Source organism: Notamacropus eugenii, chromosome 6, assembly GCF_028372415.1.
Source record: "Notamacropus eugenii isolate mMacEug1 chromosome 6, mMacEug1.pri_v2, whole genome shotgun sequence".
Lineage (NCBI taxonomy): Eukaryota > Metazoa > Chordata > Mammalia > Diprotodontia > Macropodidae > Notamacropus > Notamacropus eugenii.
The window spans coordinates 15,047,160-15,053,644 of NC_092877.1; positions in this window are offsets into that span (position 1 = coordinate 15,047,160).

Here is a 6,485-nt window from a genome sequence, read left to right on the forward strand (position 1 = left end):
CTCATTTCCCTGGGTGTCAGTGTCCTCATCTGTAAAGTAAAGGACTTGCACTTAAGGTCTCTTAAGATCTAGGATATTGAACACCTAAAGACATCTCATGTCTTCCTTTGTGTTCTCCAGGCACCATTTCTTTCCATTGGTGCTCAGAAGGCATGAGCTCCAGCCTCCTCTTGTCTGCTGTCTGCCTTATCAATGCCCTTCCTAAAATACGGCGAAAAGAACTGAACCCAACACCCTATGTGGGATCTGAGCAGTGGGTCTCTGGCCAGAAGCTGGGGTAGAGGGGAGGGTGGGGAAGAGGAAGGGGAGAGATCTGGGTGAATGACCTCCGTGGGACCTGCCTTGGGGTTGAGCTCAGTTTTCTTTGAACACCGATTTCCTTTTCCTTTCTAACTTCGTTGTGGGTGATGAGGCTCTGAGCTCTGTAGTTTTTGGATAGAAACAATATGGGTGAAAACCTCCTGTGGGGAGTGCCAGCCAGACCTGAGGAGGGAGAGGGAGAGCACATGAACCCAAGCCACCCATCACTCATCTGCTATGTGACCTTGTCTTTATTCTTATCAACCCCTTCTCCTCCCAAAGCCCTTCCAGAAGGAAGGAACTTTCTCCATTAGCCACCCAGGGTTGGTGTCAATGACGGGGTCTTCTCATTCACTGGATGCTTAGATGAAAGGTAAGAGGCAGCTCATGGACAGTGGAGACATTACTAGGTGACCCAGGGTAAAGTCCCCCTTTTCATACTTATTATAGAAGTACATAGTCTCACACAGCTGGAAGGGACCCAGAGGACCATCCAGCCCACTTATCTGACAAATGAGGAAATTGAGGCTTGAGGAGCTTGAATGTCTTGTCCAATATCACACAGCTCTAATCACCAGAAGTAGAATTTGAACTCAGGTCCCCTGACTCCAGAATCCATACTCTTTCCACCATACTTCATTGCTTTCCAAAGGATTATTTTCCCTGAATTTTTTTCTAGGGACTTGAACCCTGGACCTTCAGATTATAAGTCTGGTGCCCCATTAACTGGACTTCAGAGCTTCTATGTAGCCTCCCTGGGCCCTGTTTTCCTCATCTGCACAATGGAGATAATAAGACACAGTGAAATACTTTGATGGTTATCACGAGGCTCAAACAAACACTGGCGAGGCAGGGTGGTAGAGTGGGTAGCATGCTCAGCTGGGAGTTAGGAAGCCTGGGGTTTGTCACTCATCTCAGACCTGCCTTACCCTAAGCAAGTCGTTTCATCCCTTTGAATTTCAGTTTCCCTATCTGTAAAATGGGTCTAATAACCACACTTACCTCACAGGCCTGGAGGGCTGGTACAGAGATTGATGGAGGCCATGGACCCAAAGTGTTTGGCAGACTTAAAAGGATATCTCAGTGCCAGCAGATGATAGTTTTGTGTGTAGAAACACTAATCTCAGCCCCCTTATTAAAGGAGGTTGCTCTGCCTGCCTCGAGTTCATCCACTGGCCCTTGCAATGATTGCTTGCCCCAGTGACTGGATCAAGTCCCACGAGGTCGTGAACACAGCAATGTCACAGGCACCGAGCTGGGGTGGAAGAGGAGTATGGCTCCTTGATATCGCATTGTGGGGGTGTTGCTGCTTGTTCATTCATTTTTTGGTCATGTCTGACTCTGTGACCCCATTTGGGGTTTTCTTGCCAATGATTTTGGGGCAGTTTACCATTACCTTTGGCAGTGATGTATAGATGAGGAAACTGAGACTCATAACATTGAGTGACTTGCCCAGGGTCACCCAGCTTGTAAGTGTCTGAGGCTGGATTTGAACTCAGGTCTTCCTGACTCCAGGCCCAACATTGTGCACTATGGTGCCACCTTGGCTGCCCCTTTGAGGGTATTATGCCACTCTACCTCACCTCACTTTTGTGCACTTGGAATGCCACTCACGTTTTTAGGCAACACCTAGGAGTAGCAGGAGTACTTAATTAAGCTGAGCTCCAAGAGATTTAAGCCCCATGTCCAAGGCCAGCCCAGACAGGTAGGTGGGGAAGGCCAGTCCTGTCGGACCCCATCAGCTCCAAATCCAGAGCAGGTGCTCAGGATCATTTTGCCCCTTGGGAAGTTCAGCCTTTTACCTGCTTGTGGGCAAGGCTTATCCAGAGAGACAGGTGGGATCCCAGCCCAGGGGAAGAAGGTAGAGAGGACTGAGAGCCAGGAGTGGTTGTCCAGGCTTTGTCCAATGGTTCAGATCTTCTCCCCTACTCCACAGGTCCCCGTGGGTTATTTCATTTTATCTTTGATGTGAATGCACTCTGGTTTCCTGAGCCCTCCTCCTATTTTACTCTGTCACCCTTAACAAATGGGCCCCTTCTAAGGTGACTGGCTCCTTGGGGGCCTCTACTTACCCAAGGCAGGAAGGAGCAGCCTCGGATGCCCCCCTGCTTTTAAATAAATGAGAGAGAAACATGGGGAATGGAAGAGCTTGGAGGAGAAAGCTAAAGAAAGGCATGGGAAAATGGCCAAAACTAGGGAGCCCTGGAGGTCAAAGAAAACATTAGCTTAAGGTGATTTGTGTGGTGGACTAGAACATCATGCAACTTCATGTAGTGGGCACTGGATTTGAATTCGGAGGAAGCGGGTTTGAATTCTGGCTCAGTCACCTACCACTTGTGGGACTTTGAGCACACTGTTTTCTTCCCCCCCTTGGTGGTCTTAATTCCCTCATCTGTAAAGCGAGGGGTCAGAATCTGGAATTATGTGAGACAAGTCACTAAGATTTTTGTCTTGAATCCTTTCCTTTGTTAGAATTGTGAGATCATGCTGACTAAAGATTAGTTCATCCCCAGAACCTAGCATCATGCTTGGCTTATAGGAGGTACTTAACCAATGTTTGTTGATTGATATGGATTCCTCAGTCTTGGATCACTCCCATTACCCTCTGATCCCCCTGATTCCTCTGCTCCTAAAAACTAAATGGGAGTGATGGGTGCCCATCACTCACATGTTGATTGACTGATGGGTTGATATGAACTCATCAGTCTTGGATCACTCCTGCTATCGGATTCCTTTGCTCCTAAAAAATAAAAAAAGTGGGTGCTCATCCCTTACATAATAGCCGGACAATGGGGATACATAATGCTATGCTGTGCCATAATTAATGATATATATGAAGATTTCAGACTTGCAGGGATTTGTTACAAACCCTGGAGCACCTGGGCAGCTTGCTTTTCTCCACCCAAAATGAGAAATATGACCTTTATGCCACATTTCTTTCCCTAGAAATTGTTAAAGACCAGTGTTCTCTGTACTTTGGAATCTTTTCAGCAATGGTTAATAGGCTAGTTGATGGTTGAATCCCACTAAATAAATAGACAATTTTGAGAGGAGACTGAGAGACAAAAAGCTACAGAGAGAAGCAAAGACAGAAGCAGAGAGAGACAGAGATGAAGGTGAGGCAGAGGCAGAAGCAGAGAGAGAAAAAGTCACCTAGACAGAGACAGAGAGAGGAAGAGAGAAATTGAATGAAATTTAATTTTGTGTATTCATGTTTCTTTGAATCCCCCGGCTTAGCACAGTGCCTGTCACAGAGTAGATTTGTAATAAATGCTGGTTGATCAGCTGATGAAGGCTAGAAAACACATGGTCTATTAAAAAAAAATTTCTAGCTCAGGAATAAAATAAAAACCCACTTAAATAACCCTTTTACATTATAACATATAGCTCTTAATAGTAACCCTATAGATATATAGGGTATAAAGTACACAAATATTCTGTAAAGGAGGATGGTATTGGATTACATACCCTACTAATTTTATATACTGTGATACAAGACCACATGGATTTCCCAATTAGAAACAAATAGATAGAGACAGATAGGCAGAGACAGAGAGACAGAGACACAAAGAGAGACAGAGACACAGAGACAGAGAAACAAAGGGCTAGAGACACAAAGAAAAAGGGAGGAGAGAGAGAGAGAGAGAGAGAGAGAGAGAGAGAGAGAGAGAGAGAGAGAGAGAGAGAGAGAGAGAGAGAGAGAGAGAGAGAGAGAGAGAGAGAGAAACCACAAATATTGGTTGCTCCTATGTCTGCCAGGCAGGGCGATCCGTGCTTTTTTCTGCTAATGGGCAACCTCAGAAGACCTCCTAAGGGGAGAGTGAATAGCTGCATTGTTCCCTGATGCTCAGTTTTCCAAGAGAAGAGAAGGCACCGAGCCTAAAGACCAGAACCTTCTTAAGATTTTCGTCAAGCTTTGCCTACACTTGTCTGTTCAATTGGCACAGTCCTAGTCATGCTAAACCTCAGCCTTAGCTACCCTGAGCATTGGAGGCACCATCGTACCTGCTGCATGCCAAATTTTTTTAACAGTGGAGTTTTCTTCCCCCACCCCACCACAAATGCATGGCTCTTGGGCACACACGTGCACATGTGCATGCTCACACACAGAGTCACTTTACAAGGGATGAGTTAGTTTTGAATCAAAGGTATCTTTCCCTATTAATAATAGAAAACCTCCTCCTCAATCCACTGGGACCCACTTTCATGATGCCCATTGTTCTGACCAGAGCTGAGCAGAGCAGGGATGAACTATTATGCTCCCCCCAGCCCTCCAATCCAAATACTAAGAGGATAATTTTGTGTCAGTCGTAATGACAATATTACTAAGGATGGCAAGCAGGCAGGCTCTTAACACGGTATGAGAATGGAGATGGTGAATGGAGGTTAATGTGATGGAAGGAGGAGAGGATGCTTTAAGTGTCTGAGGGAAAGGATGTCTTTTTACAAAAACAGTGATGTTGGTGCAGGAAATGTGTGTGGGCGAATCCACTCCATCTGTTCTCTAATTCATTGTTGTATTTTCTAAATAGTTTTCTTCTGAAGAACTTAGACCGTTTCCCCATCAGTCCCTGTGAGGTGCAGAGGGACGGGTATTTTCTTTCTCTTTTCTAGAGAAGAATACTGGGGCTGAGGGAGATAGAAACAACTTGTCAGGGGCAGTGATGGAGACAAAGTATGGAAGCCGGGTCTTCCCCTGACCTGTGGGTACCTACCTACCCTGCTTAAACAGCTTCATCTGTTTTGTATTTATTCTCCATAGGTAACACCTGTCTTGGACCACTCCACCCAACTGCATTCACCGTGCCAGATGAAGGCATCAGAAGGTGGTGGCTGCTCTCTTAGATTCTAGGGATACCCTAGATAACCCCTACCAGGAGGACCTGCTTCTAAAACCATAGCTCACAAGCTCCCACTGTGCACGCTTCCCATTAATGGCATGGTCTTCTTAGTAGTCATATACTAAAAGATTTTCCCCCATAAACTTGGAGTGCATTGCCCCACAAATACGTACCCATGTATGGGAAGAGAGGCTCGAAATTGGAATCCTAAGTTAGTGAGGCGCACGCACGCACACACACACACACACACATAAGACATGGGGGCAAAGCACCCCACACCTCCTCTCACTTCCAAGCCTAGCAATCCTTTAGTTCATCAGGAGCCCTGGGCTGCAGGAGCATCTTGTCTCGGCAGGGTGCGCAGCTAGGTTCCAAGGATCTGTTCCTTTCCCCAGCCAGCTCTCTCCCCTGCTACTAGAAAGCCCATCCTTCAGAGATGCCTCCTAATTTGAGTAACTACCTTTATCTATCTGTGTCCATCTGGAGTGGGTGTCTCTTCCTCGGACACATGAACTTGAGCTGAGGGGTGGAATGTCTCCCTCGGGGGAACTGCTGCCAGACACCATGGCCGATGGGGTAGGGAGAGGAATATCTTCCTCTCTCCCCAGGGAGTCTCATCTATATAGCCCTGTCAAGCTTGGTCTTCCACAGAACTGGGCTCACCCCCTAGGGCTCAGCTATATCCTGCCCTTTAGTGAGGCTACTCCCTTTGATTCTGTTAGAGAAAGATGTTCACACATCCCACAGGGATCAGAGCAGGAGAAATCTTTCCCATTAGTCTATTATCTCCTTAATAGCTTGTGATTATATTCTGGCCTGGAGGTATTGTCAAAGATCTACTGCACACATATCTATATACACACACATATGTGTAATTTGCATTCATACATACACATATATTTAATATCTAAAATTACATATATAAGGTTTGAAATTGAATTAAGACATCTGGAACACCCTGTGTATGTATACATGCACATGGGTTGTATAATATATGAATGTTCAGGTAAACACATACATACGTACATATTGTATACACACATACACACTTATGTGTACATGTTGTCCTTCCAGATAGAAAGTGAGCTCACTGAGAGCAGGGCCTGTTCCATCTTTGTATCTGAATTCTCAAGGTCTGGCACATAGTAGGTTATTTCATAAATGCTTCTTCTTTGGTTAGGGGATTGTTTTTGTCTTCTAGCTCCGTTTTCTTACACCAGGCCTCCTTCGAGAGGGGTGTTTTTGGGCATAAGGGAGTCAAGGGAGAGAGAGAAGGGGAGGGAAAAGAAAAGGAGAGGAGAAGGGAGGGGAGGGAGAAGGGAAGGGCAGGGAGAGGGGAAAGGG